The sequence below is a fragment of the Castor canadensis genome, chromosome 1 (assembly GCF_047511655.1).
Source record: "Castor canadensis chromosome 1, mCasCan1.hap1v2, whole genome shotgun sequence".
Classification (NCBI taxonomy): domain Eukaryota; kingdom Metazoa; phylum Chordata; class Mammalia; order Rodentia; family Castoridae; genus Castor; species Castor canadensis.
The window spans coordinates 76274205-76290368 of record NC_133386.1 but is presented as its reverse complement, the minus strand read 5'-3'; the positions used below and the strand labels follow the sequence as shown (position 1 = coordinate 76290368).

The 16164-nt window shown below is 38.0% G+C and overlaps 1 long non-coding RNA gene across 3 annotated transcripts in view; it reads right to left on the bottom strand.

The window, feature by feature from the left end:
- LOC141424766 (uncharacterized) overlaps positions 1-14520 on the bottom strand; it is a 93332-nt gene extending 78812 nt beyond the window's left edge. For 2 of the 3 annotated variants that reach the window (XR_012449670.1, XR_012449668.1), the window contains exon 1: positions 14395-14520. This is a non-coding gene — a long non-coding RNA (uncharacterized lncRNA). Of the gene's footprint in view, positions 1-14293 lie in introns of all 3 variants that reach the window. The other variant, XR_012449669.1, reaches the window with a different exon arrangement.
- Positions 14521-16164: the final 1644 nt, after the last annotated feature.

Here is a 16164-nt window from a genome sequence, read left to right as displayed (position 1 = left end):
AGTTGCCAATACCCCCAAAATAACTTACTGGGATTTTGATTAGAATTGTACTGAATCTAAAGATCAAGTGGAGAAAAACTGACATCTTGAAAATATTGTTTTCCTCTCCCTGAGCATGGAATATCTATTTCTTTCTTCTTTAATTTCTTTCATCATAATTTTATAGTTTCCTCCTATAAATCTGGAACATATTTTGTTAGATTTTTGATCTCAGAATTTCACTTTACTTGTTTTATTTTGTCTTGTTGAGGTACTGGGGTTTGAACTCAGGCACTGTACCACTTGAGCCACTCTACTGGCCACAATTTCACTTCTGGGAAGTGCAAATATAATTAATATTGTATACTAAATTTCAAATTCTACTTGCTCATTGCTGGATTATGGAAAAGTGGTTGACTTTTACATAGTAACCTTGAATCCTATAACCCTGCTATAACTACTTTTTAGTACCAGGGGTGTTTTTATTAGTTCTTTCAGATTTTCTACATAGACAATCAATTCACCTATTAACAAAGACAGTTTTATTTCTTCCTTCTCATAAGTATACTTTTTCTTCTCCTTTTTTTTTGTGTGTGTGTGTTATTAAATAAACTAGGACTTTCTTATGTTTTTGGAGAAGAGTGGTGAAGGCCGGGTGCCAGTAGCTCATGCCTCTAATCCTAGTTACTTGGGAGGCAGACATTAGGAGGATCACAGTTCAAGGCCAGCTCAGGTAAACAGTTCAGGAGACCCTATCTCAAAAATACCCAACACAAAAAAGGGCTGGTAAAATTGCTCAAGTGGTGGAACCACTGCCTAGCAAGCATGAAGCCCTGAGTTCAAACCCTGATACCCTCAAAAATAAAGAGTAATGCAGAAATCTTTTTCTGCCCCTTGAGCTATTCCACAAGCGCTTTTTTGTGATTTTTTTTTTTTTTTTGAGATAGGGCCGCCAGAACTATGTGCCCAGGCTGGCTTCAAACTATGATCCTTCTGATCTCTTCCTCCTGAGTAGCTAGGGTGACAGGCTGTGAGTCACCGGCACCTGACAACTTTGTCCTATTCTTGATTTTATGCTTCAAGTTTCACACCATTAAGCACGGTGTTAGTTGTTACTTATCAAGTTGAAGAAGTTTCTTTCTGTTCCTAAGATGCTGAGGTTTTTTTTTATGAATGTGTTTTCCTTTTAGAAAATACTTTTTCTACATTAACTATGATTAATTATTAACTTATAACTATTACCTTATGATTAATTACCTTTATACTATATTACCTTATATTATTAATTTTTAACTTATTAATTATTATCTTATGATTTTTTTTTCTTCTGCCTGTTGACATGTGGTCTACATTAGTTGATTTTTTTCCAGTGGTACTGAGGATTGAACTAACGGCTTTGAGCTTGTTAGGAAAATGCTCTACCACTTGAGCCACACACCCCAGCCCTTTTGGTTTTGGTTATTTTTCAGATAAGGTCTTGCCTTTTTGCCTGGGCCAGCCTTTACTGACTCGCCCTATTTACACCCCCCCACACACAGCGGGATAACGGTGCACATAAGCACACGCACAGCCTATTGGTTGTGATAGGTCTTACTAACTTTTTGCCCAGATTAGCCTGCGGCCTAAATCCACCTGATCTCCACCTCTTGAGTACCTAGAATTACATTAATTGATTACATTAATTGATTTCTGGATGGTAAAACCATCTTGTATATCAGAAATAAGTTCCACTTAGTTATGGTGTATAATTCTTTCTACATATTTTTAATTCAGTATGCTAGTATATTATTTATCCTTTTAAGCTTAAATGCTGGAGGACATAATTTATATCTTAAAGGAAAAGGTTATGAATCTTGAGGCTGGGGATGTAGCTCATGGTTACATGTTTGCCTAGCATGCATGAGGCCTTGGTTTCAGTCCCCAGTGCTGAAAAAAAAAAAAGATTCTGAATCTTTATCAATTTTAATGTCATCTAAATAACCCATATTTTGATCAACTTCTGAAGTATTCTGAGTGTTTTCAGATTTCTCTTTTTCAAAAAAAATGAGCATTATCAAAATCTTGCAATAAGATAAAAATAAAAGGTATCTTCCTTAATCTGATAAAGGTACATGTTAAAAAAAAACCTGCAGAAAACATTACACTTTGTGGTGAAAATAACATATACTTCCAGCTGGGTACCAGTGGCTCACACCTGTAATCCTATCTACTTGGGAGGCTGAGATTGGGAAGATCACATTCTGAGGCCAGCCCAGGGAAATATTTGAGAGACACCCATCTCCAAAATAACAAGAGCAAAATGGACTGGAGGTGTGGCTCAAGCAGAAGGGCACCTGCTCTGTAAGCACAAAGCCCTGAGTTCAAACCCCAGTCCCACAAGAGAACAAAAGCTCTTTACACCCAAATTTGAGAACAACGTAATGAGGCCTACTATCATCATTTCTAGTCAGTATTATGCAGGAGCGCTTCTGTAAAAGACTATTTTCCAATTCTAGGTTGTCTACTGACATAAAAAGTGTAAAACAAAACAAACAAAATTTGGTAAGCTACAGTAAGCTTGTCTTATTTGTGAATTTATTATATTCTCTTATGACCAAACACAGTCAAAACTTAATAAATGAAAAATAGAAAGAAATTTCAAATTCCCAAATGTGCATAATCACACAGCTCAGTTGAGGAGAAGCTCAGCCTGTTGTGTCCAAATTGTTGTGTGATCTGATAATTTCCTGCCCTTCATTCCATGAAAATCTGCCTCCCAAAAGGCATATTGTGTAAAAAAGCAAGGTAAAAGTTATGGTAATCCTCACAAGCCAAAAGGGCATGTAACACACTTATTTGAATTGATATCATGAAAATTTTAGACGGAAGGAAAAATGGGGGAGGGGATGCAAAACACCTTCTATCAAATCCTTTTATAATGGCATTAATTCATTCATGAAGGTGGAGCCCTCAAGACCTAACCACCTCCCAAAAGGCCTCACCTCTCAACACTGTTTATCAGGGATTAATTTTTTAAAGACATGAATTTTGTGTGTGTGTGTGTGTGTGTGTGTGTGTGTGTGTGTGGTACTGGGGCTTGAACTCAGGGCCTATACCTTGAGCCACTCCACCAGCTCTGTTTTGTGAAGAGTTTTTTCATGGTAGGGTCTCATGGACTATTTGCCAGAACTGGCTTCAAACTGTGATCCTCCTGATCTCTCCCTCCTGAGTAGCTAAGATTACAGGCGTGAGGCACCAGTGCCTGGCTAAACACATAAATTTTGAAGGCACATTCAGACCTTAGCATAAGCCAAAGATGAACTCATTGTTATTTTTGGACCAAAAAGATGACTACAATTGAAGTTTAACTTAAAAACTGTGGTGTCTTTTTTTTTTTTTTTTTGCATTACTTGATATTCAACCCAGGGTTGACACATGCTAGGCAAATGCTCTGCCACTGACCTTCACTGGTGGCTGAAATATGTTGTTCTTTGAAAAAAGTCTGTACAAAATGTGGTATCTATACACAATGGAATTTTATGCAGCCATGAAGAAGAACGAAATGTTATCATTTGCTGGTAAATGGATGGAATTGGAGAACATCATTCTGAGTGAGATTAGCCTGGCCCAAAAGACCAAAAATCGTATGTTCTCCCTCATATGTGGACATTAGATCAAGGGCAAACACAACAAGGGGATTGAACTTTGAGCACACAAGGGAGGGGTGAGGATAGGTAAGACACCTAAAAAGCTACCTAGCATTTGTTGCCCTTAACGCAGAGAAACTAAAGCAGATACCTTAAAAGCAACTGAGGCCAATAGGAAAAGGGGACCAGGAACTAGAGAAAAGGTCAGATCAAAAAGAATTAACCTAGAAGGTAACACACATGCACAGGAAATTAATGTGAGTCAACTCCCTGTTTGGCTATCCTTATTTCAACCAGCAAAAACACTTATTCCTTCCTATTATTGCTTACATTCTCTCTTCAACAAAATTAGAGATAAGGGCAAAATAGTTTCTGCTGGGTATTGAGGGGGTGGGGGGGAGAGGGAGGGGGCGGAGGAGTGGGTGGTAAGGGAGGGGGTGGGGGCAGGGGGGAGAAATGACCCAAGCCTTGTATGCACATATGAATAATAAAACAACAAAAAAAAAAGAAAAGAAAAAAGTCTGTCCATGTAAACTCTGTAAAATAAAGTGAAGAAGCTTTAACTCCATTCACAATATATTTTGCTAACTGAGATCATCAACTCTTGTGTTCATATTTTAAAACAAAAAACAATCAAAATCAACTGGATATCCAACATGATACCTGTGTTGCCTTGTCAAAAGCTACCCATAGTTTAATTCTCTTACTCATGCTAAACAACTACTGCCTTAACACTAAAAATAATATTTAGCGTACCAAGGTTTTCAGTTAGCTTTTGTTATTTAATGCATTAATAAAAAATCTCCGTAGGCAGAGATTAGGAGGATTGCAGTTCAAAGACAGCTCAGGCAAGCAGTCAGTGCGACCCTATCTCTTTACCTGGGTGCAGTGGCATGCATCTATCATATCACTTACTCGGAAAGCATGAACAGGAGGTTAGAGGTTCAGGTTGGCGCAGGCATAAACTCAAGACCCTGTCTGAAAAATAACCAAAGCAAAAACGTCTGGGGGGCATAGATCAAGAGGTAGAGCACCTGAGTTCAAATCCCAGTACTGCCAAAAAGAAAAAATATATATACTTTGTATGTAATTATACCATTAATTTTCAAAATAACTCTATTTCATGATAGTCTCCTCTGTAATCCAATTTATTCATTTATAACATTATTCTGAAGGGCATTCATAGGATTCACCAGACTGCCTAAAGGTACATTGCACAGAAAAAACTCAGAACCTCTGAGCTGGAAAGAATGTGTTGGTGTAGAAAGCAGTGTGACTTGGTATTTCTGAAAAAGAAGTCAGAATAGATATTTGACAATGACAGCCAACATGGACTTCAAGTGTTGGAACAGCAATTACATGAAGTTGTTTATGGTCTGAATTTCTCATAGCAATTTGGGAGAGGACTTGCTGCTTGTTTTAATACAGATTACCTCATCTGCTAGCAGTGAGGTCATGAAGCTTCCTATATTCTTATTTGTGCCATGGATGTCACACTGCCTGAGACATAGAATCATTTATTTTCCCAAGAACCCATGGTTTCTTTTACTGGAAAATAGTATTTCCACAGTAACATTAAAGTGTGTTATGGAGTCATATTGCTCCTAAGCTCTCCGAGGAAGAGCTGAACAGGTTTTTCTTGTAAAGGAATAACTTCATATTGAAATTTCCAATCTAGTCCTGGAAGATCTGTGTTCCTACTAAATTTTTTGATTCTTCTAAGCCGAATGTCTCATACTGATTTTTTTTTTAATTTTCAAACAATTAATATAATTATTTTCTTTTTCCTGCAATTTAAGTTTTAAAACACCATTTTATTTCAGTTCTGGCTCCTCACTGCTCCAAAGTCAATACTTGGGCAATGAGTGGTGATGAGAAAGAAATCAGTTTTATTCAAGGACCAGCATTCTGTGAAAAATGGAGGGACTATCACCCTCAAAGCCCCTCTCAGGAACTCACAGGTAGAAGGGTTTTTAGAGGGAGGGAAAAGATGGGAGTCTACATGCTCAGCAGGGTCTTCATCATCCGAGACCTGTGTGTACCCCCCCAAATATCATAATGGACTTTGACCTCCTAGAGTTAATTCCAAACATGTTACTTTCCTTTTTTCTTTTGGTGCTAGGGTTTGAACTCAGGGCATACACCTTGAACTGTTCCACCAGACCTTTTTTATGATGAGTTTTTTTGTTTTGTTTTGTTTTTTGAGATAGGGTTTGCAAACTATTTGTCCCAGCTGGCTTTGAACCATGATCATCCTAATCTCTATCTCCTGACTAGCTAGGATTACAGGTATGAGCCACTGGTGCCTGGCTAACATGTTCCTTTTCTACAAGGCAAACATCAAGCAACTTACATGCTTTGTGTTAGTTGATGCTTATAATTAAAGAATAAGAAGGGAAATTGCATACTCTGATGTTATCTGAAGATCACTAGATGTTCTGGGTTCTATAAAGTTAAATAAACATTACTTACACCTTGACTATTAGGTGCAACTTTTTCTTTAGAATTAAGAACGATGGGCAAAGAAAGGGGAATCAAAAGTAACTGTCCAGCCAGGCTCCAGTAGCTCACACCTGCAATCCTAGCTACTCAGGCAGAGATCAAGAGGATCGGGAGGATCATGGTTTGAAGCCAGCCTGGGGAAATAATTCACGAGACTCTATTCACAAAAAAGGGCTGGTGGAGTGGCTCAAGGTGTAGGCTCTGGTTTCAAACCCCAGTATCCCCCCCTTCCAAAAAAAGCAACACTGTCCAAACTTTTTTTTCTGGCAGCACTGGGGTTCAAACTCAGTCTCTGGTTTGCTAGGCAGGTGCTCTTACCTACCACTTGAGCCACAATGTTGGTGAAGTTGTGTGGAAAAAGGAACCCTCATACACTGTTGGTAGGGATGTAAATTAGTACAACCACTATGAAAAACAATATGGAGGATCCTCAAAAAAAACCTAAAAATAGATCTGCCATACCATCCAGCAATTCCACTCCTAGGGATATATAACTGAAGGAATGTAAGTCAGGTTACAACAAAGGCACCTGCACACCCATGTTTATTGTAGCTATTCATAAAAGCTAAGCTATGGAAACAGCCAAGATGTCCCACTGCTGACGAACACATGAGAAAATGTGGAATTTTTTATATGGTGGGATTTTATTCAGCCACAAAGAAGAATGAAATTTTATCATTTGCAGATAAACAGATGAAACTGGAGAACATCATCTTAAGTGAAGTTAGCCAAATTCAAAAGGCCAAAAGCCAAGTTTTCTCTCATATGTGGAATATAGACCTAACACAAATACAGCAATACTATGAAAAACAGGTCACACAAGATGGGGAGGGTAAAAGAAGGAAGTTAAGTAGGTAAATATGGTTGATGTACTTCCTATACAAGAATGAATACAGAATTTTTAAACCTGTTGAAATCACCAAAGCAAGGGGACTAAAGTAGAAAGAAGAAAAAATAGAGCAGATGAACCAAATCAGGTTATAATACATATATACATGGGAATGTCACAAGGAAACCAACATACAGCTATATCAAACAAACAAAAATGTCATTTTTTTTTTACAAAAACAAAATAGGAAGGCAGAACAGGTTCTAAATGGAGAAAGAGTATAGGAGGGTAAATAAGGTGCAAATTTTATGTACACTTGTATGCAAATAGAAAAATGGACCAGTTGAAACTGTTCCAGGAATTGGAAGAAGAGGATAAGGAGAATGATTGAGGGTATGAATTCAACTATGATATATTGTAAGAATATATTGTAAATGTCACAATGTACCCCAGAACAATAAAAAAAAAAGAAAGTAACTCTGCCAAGCTCAACTCACAAAGGAGTGTTGGGGGAAAGACTGTTACAATATCAATGCAGGTTATATTCTAAATATATCTGAAAACTTTCTTATAATTCTTGGTTTTAGACAATAGCTGTTTTTAGCTACTAATAGAAGGTTCTCACAAGAGTTACCATAGTGTGATTCAAATAAGCTTTGGGAAAGCAGTCCTTTTCCATAAATTTTCCTGATCCATCCTTTTTTTTTTAGAGAATCTCTTTTGAGACAATGGGAAAATCTAGAAGATCTGTTTCTATATAATGGTTTATTTGTCATCTTCCCTGTCTTGTCTATAATGACTTAATAGATGGTTTAAAAACTACTTTTTGAAATTTAAGAGGCACTTAATAAATAATGCCTGTTATAAAAAATACTTTTAGCAAAAAAAGCAATAGCACTCAAAAATGAGTATATTATTAAAGAAAAGATTGGCTCACACTTGCTACTCCTTTTGAGAATCTAGGATTTAGACATCTGCCTAGAAAGTGCAGAAGCCCTGAATTCAAACCCCAGCACTGTAAATAAGAAGGAAGGAAGAAGGAAGGAAGGAAGGAAAAGAAAAGCACCACTGAGAATCTAGGTTTGCCCTTGGGAAATTTCAGAGCTTGACCTTCAGCACAGACTCCTTATCAATTGGCATATCTTCTTCTAACCAGCCTAAACAACTTTTTTTCTTGAACTTAAAACTCTACTGGGGAAAAATGAATCATTGGTTTTAAAACAGGTTAATTGATATAGCTTTTAGAATTTCATTCACATGCTAACAGTCAACAGGTATATGAAATCAAATATCCACAGCATTTTGGTTGGCAAAAAACTGCCCAAGGACCTGCCTGATGTGTCACTTTCATGTCTTCCTCCTTATTTTTCCTCTGCTGGCAAGGACCCTATCTCTGAGCTGCTGGGAAAATATTCCCTTCTATGATTTAAAACAAATAACAATGAAAAGTCCTCTGTGTCTTTTGTCTTGCCTCTCCATTTTCTTCACTCCTTTGACACAAGGACAAGTTTCAACAGCTCCTTACAGTATTCCACAATACATGGCTTCTGCTTACCCCTCCAGCCCCACACACATGCCCCATGCATCACACCACACACCTTTAGATTGTTCCATTTTTTTTGTGTGTATTAGTTTGCTAGGACTACCATAACAACATACCACAAACCACTTAAACCACAAAAATTTAGTGCTTTACAGTTCTGGAAGCTAGACAAACAAGATCAGAATACCGGCAAGATTAGTTTCTTCCAGGAGCTATGAAGGAAAATCTATTCTATGCCTTTCTCCTAGTTTCCAGTTGTTTGCTGGAAACCTTTGACATTCCTTGGCCTGTACATGCAGCATCCTGATAGTGTATTCACATGGTCTTCCTTCTGTATATGTCTGTCTTTGTGTCCAAACTTCCCCCTTAGAAGGATACCAGTCATTTAGGATTAGAACCAACCCTAGTAACCTCATTTTAATTTGAAAACCTCTGTGCCAATCCTATTTCCAATGTCTCATTCTAAAGTACCGGAGATTATCTTGTTGACGGGCATAATTAAACCCAGCACTTTAGCCTCCTCTGCACTATAAGAGCAATGAAGGCAAGTCTTGTTATCTGTTTTAGGCACAGAGCCTTACAGAAGTGCACAATAAATACTTGCTGAATAAATGAACAAGTAGGTGACCATTCCAATTCTTCTTCCTCAAATCAAAATATGAATGGCAAAACACTGAATACATTTTCATTTGTTCCTCAATCATATTAACAATTCTTTTCTGAATCTTCCCTAATTCTAAAGTGTGAGTAATAACATGCCTGAAATACAGACATCAATGTATTAGACTTTGGAACAAAAGTTAGTCTTCACCCCAGTAGACTAAGGATTGATTTCATACTGAAGCAGAGGGAATATCTTAGAAGTTTCTCAGGAGAACTAGGAACTAAATATATATGATTCATAGACAGTTGTTTCTGGGCAAGGGAATTGTTTTGGTTTGTATGCTTTGCTTTGTTTTGCAGTGCTAGGGATCAAACCCAGAGCCTCAGGCATGCTAAGCTAGTACTCTACCACTGAGCTGTATTTCCAGCCCCAAAGCAGTTCTTCAGTAGTTCCCTGTCAACCAGAGGACAAAGTTTCTGGAGTTTTCCCTTTCAGAATTACTGTAGCTCTCATATTGATCATCTCATATAAAAATGATTAAGGATTTCCCTCATCTTGCTGTACACCATTCTTTTCTATTCTGATGATTTGGTGAGATCTAACAGAAGGATGTATTTCACTGCCTTGAACTTGGCTCCAACAATATCACTATACACTGTAGTGGCACATGGGGGATTGAAAGGCAGCAAATGATATTTAAACCTGTCTGCCCAGAGCGAGAAAGAAAAGATTCTGCCTCCAGAAGAGTCCCAAGGCCTGCTTGGGGCTTCATGGATCTACATGGAAAGAGAGAGACTCAAACTTCTATCACTTCTGACGGAGGCTAAGAAAAAGGAGGAACCCCCAGTATACAAGACTGCAAGGTTTTTATGGGGAGGAGAAAAGAATATTCTGTTGATCTGTCTGTTGTTGAGGGCTGAGTGGGCTAAGACAAACAAGCTGCACATGGAGCTCTGTCTGCCCTGGGTGCTGGAGGGGGCAGTGTGAGCTGAGGCGTTAGAGTCACCACCTGTACAAGCAAGTGATCTCCTCACACTCTGTACCTTTTACACCTTGGACACATATGTTCTATGTGGCCTGGAGTGGCTCAGGCCCAAGCCATTCTATTCCTCGTGGTTTATGAAAGGAGCCAATATACAGTCATCTTTGGGCACAAACAGACCCTACAGCATGGCAGCAAGGGAATATTGTGAGCTTCTGTAGCCCCCTCAGAAATCCCCAGATGAAGCCAGACACCAGTGGCTCACGTCTATAATCCGAGCTACTCAGGAAGCAGAAGTCAGGAGAATCATGATTTGAAGCCAGTCTGGGCAAATAGCTCATGAGACTCTATCCCCCCAAAAAATCACAAAAAAAGAGTTGGCTGAGTGACTGGCCCGGCAAGTATGAGGCCCTGAGTTCAAACCCCAACAAAAAAATTAAAACATTTAAAAAAAGAAATCCCCAGATGAAGACTGCTCCTTGGGTATCAGTGACACAGACAACAGAACCTAAACATTTTGTGTGGACACCAAATGTTGTGAAACAGAATTACTAACATAAAAGGTTTAATGAAAAGCCTGTTTGCCTTTGGAAGCACAGGCAATTAACATGTTGAGCTTCAATTTACTTCTGTGAAAGGAGAAATAGGTTGTCACATTATTCACAATAGTCAGATAAGGAATCAGTAAGGTCCATCAACAGATGAAATACACAATGGGATACCATACAATTCCAATAATGAAAAGATGACAAGAACATTGACAATTTGGACTTGGAGGACATTATTTTAATTGAAATAAGCCAGATACAGAAAGACAAATACCAAAACTTCTCATTTATATATGGAATCTGAAAAAAAACAAACTCATAGAAGCAGAAAGTAGAATGGTTACCAAGGTCTAGAGAGAGATTGGTGGTCAAAGGATACAAAATTTCCATTAGGAGAAATAAGCACAGGAGATCTACTGCACAACGCGGCCACTATGGTTGGTAATAATGTATTGCATACTTAAACATTACCAAGAGAGCACAACAGACTTTAAGTGTTCTGCCACAAAATGGGGAGGGGAGGTATGAAAACATCTACCTCTTACGTTTTTGTGAGGACTTAGCAAGGTAACATGAGTATTGAAGTGCAATTGTGTTCAAAATGTGTCCACCACCTACTTGGACATGAATGATCTTGGACAAATCATTATCCAAGTTAAATACTAAATAAGTTTTCTCACCAATAAAACAAAAATTAAATTAATATCATCCCTTGAGCATGGAACTCAAGGGTGCCAGAATGCCTATGGGCAAAAAAATTTCTCAGTTTCTACCCTGCATTCACCTCAAAGCAGGTGTCAGATTTGTAATTCAGTCCACCTATTCAATCTAATATGCCAGCACATTTAAAAATAAATAGGCACTTCATTAAAGACTTTGTGGTAAGCTATAAACTAAGCTTTCATCAAAACAGAAACTTAAATTACCCATTTGATAGCTCCGTGGTATACTGGTAAATGTTTAACAAGTGACTCCTGAAAAAAATAAATATACATTCATACACACATACTTATTATAAATTTGACTGATAGATAAGGATTGTTGGCCACAATTTACAAGTAACAGTAGAATATACGATTGTTGCCCACAACTTGTAATAGTGAAATATATGCTACTCTTTGTTGTGCATTTTGTATAACTAATTGGTTCTCATGGCATGCTTTCATTGATTTTTGCAGAGGTTTTTATATCCAGAGCCAATCTATGGTTCCAATTCAATTATGATTTATTTAATAAATGGCTTTAAATACCCATTTGTTTTCCAATAAATCAATGAACCTATTGTTATTAAATCTGATGTGCGATCTATTGTTAAAGTACTTGTCTTCCTAATACAAACTATACTCACTAAATTAAAATGCACTACAGCTAAGTGCAGGTGGTTGACATCTGTAATCCTAGCTACCTGGGAGGCTGAGATTGGGAAGATCGAAAGTTAAGGGCAGCCCAGGCAAATAGTTTGCAAGACTCCATCTCCAAAGTAACCAGAGCAAAATAGACTGAAGATGTGGCTCAAACAGTAGAACACCTGATTTGCAAGCATGAAGCCATGAATTCAAACCCTAGTCCTGTCAAAAATAAAATAAAATAAAATGCACTTCAAATGTTGGTCATTGATATGAGCTCTTTGCTGGATCAGATAATAGTTCTCAAATACTAGAAGAAAATTTTCTGGTTTTTTTTGTGTGTGGTTTTTCCAATTTAATGGCTATTGATAATAGAAACTTTAAAGTTTATCCTGCATTATTAACATTTGCTCCATGGCTTTCTTAAGTCTAACCAATCAATGAAGCAATAAATCAAATGTTGAGTGTCTGTCAAGCACCCTGCCATGGAAAAGTCCATGAAGTGTATCCTTCCTTCCTCAGTTGACTTGGGAAATTTTCATGCCCTGAAACTGTTTAGTACACATAGCCTTGCTTTATGTGCAGCATCATCAACTCTCAGAGAGCTAAAGTCTGTCTTTCATACTATCACTCATTGATTTTAGATTAGTGCTACTTGAATTGCATAGCAACTGCTCTGTTCATCACTTGGAGGGAAGATAAAATACACATTTTAAACACATGGGGAAAAAAGTAAAAAACACGTTAAAGTAATATTGTAGGAACAGTCCAGGAAATTACACAATAGAAAGCTCACTGCTGTCTGATGGAGTCAAAGAAATTTCCTGTTGATCTAAACTAGAATATAAAGGAAGCTGGGCCTTAGCGTGAGGCAAACTAGGAGAAGAGGTCTGGAAGGCAGGAAAAAGGAGAAACAGATGGTAGAAGGTAAAGTTGACTGGGGAAGGGTGGATCTTTTAAAGGCCAGGCTGGGAAGCTTGAACTTGGTCCAATAAATAGTCAAAGGTCCTTTTAGATCTGCATGCAAACAAATGGCTTAGGGGTGATATTGAAGCAGAAGTCTGGTAGCATCCCCATGACAGGAATTTCAGAAACTATTTCAGAGACTTAGGTTTAAAATACAAGTGACAGAGATGTCTTGTTCCTCCAGGTATGATGCAATGAGAACAGTATGATGGCTCATTCCTGCAATCCCAGCACTCAGTAGGAGGTGGAGGCATAAGGATAATGAGTTTGATGCCAGCCTGAGCTACATGGCAAGACCCTGTCTCAAACAAAACAAAGCAAGTATCACAGTCATAGAAGACAAAAAAAAAAAAAAAGACTGAGAAAGCATCACAGATTAAGGAGACAAAAGATGCCCAAAAACTAAAGGCAATGTAGTGTTTTGGATTAGATATCCTGGAACAGAAAAGAAACATTAAAGAAATGGCCAGAAAATACAAATAAAATCAGTAGTATAGTCAATAGCTTTGCATCAATGTTAACTTCTTAGTTTTAATGGTTTCATAAGTTGTTAACATAGGAGAATATGGGTGAAAGGTGTATAGGAACTCTGTAAACTGTAAATTTAAACTCTTCTGTAAGTTTAAAATTATTTTTCAAGTTAAAAAAAATCCTCCCAATCCTTCTCTCTGCTCCTAGCTGGTCTCAAGAGGGGGCAGGGTAGGGGGCAAAATCCTGTAAAGGTTGAAACTTTAGAGGGTGTTTCAGAAACAAGGGACTTGAGTGGCTCCAGGCTCTGCTTCTCTCAGTCTATATGACTGTTCCTAGGTAAGTACTTATATTCTCTGAGCCTGGAACCCCACATTTTAGAAACAAGATCATCAAGGGGCATCTGTTTAACAAACAGTACTGGGAAAACTGGATATCCATATGCAAAATAATAAATTTGGAATTTTACCTTATGCCATTTGCAAAAACTAACTCAAAATGGATTAACGATCTAATGTAAAAGCCAAAAATTTTAAAACTCAGAAGAAAACAGAAGTGAAAGATTCATGACATCATATTTAGCTGTGATTTCTTGGATATGACACCAAAACCACAGACAACAAAAGCATAAATAGATAAATCAGACTTCATTGAAATTAAGTGTCGGGGCTGGAATGTAACTCAGTGGTAGAGCACATACTTGGCATGCACAAGGCCCAGGACTAATCAACGAGGCACTACAAAAAAAATTGTGCATCAAAGCACTTTATCAACAGAGTGGGAAAAAAGTCCTATTTCTAGTGCCTACAGCCCAAAGACAGAGAAAACACTTGGGAGTAGCATGTGAGATACAAGGTTAATGGACAATAACAAGGAAAGTAACAGGGACAATAAACTTACTAATAAGGCCAAATGTCCAGTGGTGACCACATTAAGCAGGAAGCATCCAGTGGTGGTGGGCTAGGCAGAAAACCACACCAAAGAGTTCTAGCAGATCTTACCTCCACAGCACTCATTGCTAAGATTCAGTGGCTGCTGGCTGCACCAAGAGCACCTCTCTCTCCTTTCTGCTTTGTCCAAGTCCAAGGTTCAGTGTTGGCTGCCAGGACTAGCAACATTTATCTTCCATGGTGCTTTGCTCCATACTGCTTACCACGGGCAGAAGGGCTTAATAAGTTAGACTACATATGCAATGACATCGTTAGCTCAGCATTCCAAGGAGTAGCTGACTTAGCAGATGTGCAGGAAGCAGGTTGTCTTCTAGATAACACCAGTTTACTCCCATTCCCAGTGTGCAAGAGAGGGAGTTAGTGGCCCCCAGATAGCCCTATCCTCCTTTTCTCAGCCCACTTTCATGTCCTCTTGACTTAGCAAGAGTCTTGGGAAAAAAAAGAGACATTTTAGGTATATGGCACTTGATGCTGGTACTCTATTTTTCTCACCATTGAATGTGAGAAAATATTTTCAAATCATAGGTCTGCTAAGGGATTGATATCTAGAATGTATAAAGAATTCCATGACTCAAAACAGACAAAAGGCATGAGTAAGTATGTCTACAAGAAAACGTGCAAATGTTCAAATAAGTACAAGCAAAGATGCTCCATAGTTACTAATCATTAAGGAAATGCAAATCTAAACACAGCAAGATACCACTTTACATCCCTTAGGGTGGCTATCCCTTAAAACAAACAAACAAAAGAAAATAAGTGTTGAGGACATGGAGAAACTGGAATCCTGTGTACTGCTGGTGAGAATGTAATATACTGCAGCTGCTCTAGAAGAAGGTGTGGTAGTTCCACAAAAAAAATTAAACATGAAACTATCATATGATCCAGCAATTCCACTTCTGGGTATATAACTAAAAGAAGTAAAAGCAGGAGCTTTGATAGGTATTTGTACATCCATGTCCATAGCAGCATTATTCACAAGAGTCAAAGGTGGAAGCAGTCCAAGTATCTATCAACTGACGAATGGTTAAATAAAATGTGGCATATGCATAAAATGGAATATTACTCAGCCTTATAAATGAAAAAAATTTTGCCTTACTATGCTACAACATGGATGAAGCCATTAGGCTAAGGGAAACAAGCCAGTCACAAAGGACAAATATAATGAGCCTAGTAATCACATTCATGAAAAGTAGAAAGAAGTAGAATGTTCAGCTAGTGGCTTCTGCCTGTAACCTTAGCTACAGGAGGGTAGAGATCAGAAGGATCCAGGATCTAAGCCAGGAGGGGCAGGATCCAGACTCTATCTCAAAAACACTCAATAGAAAATAGGTTTGGTGGAGTGGCTCAAGTGGTAAAGCGCTTACCCAGCAAGCACAAGGTGCTGACTTCAAGCCCCAGTACCACGGAAGAAAAAAAAAAAAAAAAAGAGTAGTTTGTTTGTTGCTGGGGTCTGTGGAGGAAGGGAATAAGGTAGTCCTTCCATAACTGCAGAGTTTCAATTTGGGAAGAAGAAAAAATTCTAGAGATAGATGATGGTGATGGTAGTACAACAATGTGAACGTACTTAATTATTTAATGTTTCTGAACTGTGCACTTAAAATGGTCAAAATTTAGGTTACTCATATTTTACCACAATTTAAAACACTTTATAAAGGAAGATTGGCTTGATCGATTTTGAAGAAGTGTGAGGATTAAATATGCTATTCTAGGAAATGTGTGGGACACACATAGTGAAGAAATAAAACTAATTCTGTCTCCCCTTCCTCCTCAAAGCTGCTAGATGATTGATTATATGCCATTTAAACTCAAGAATTAACCCAC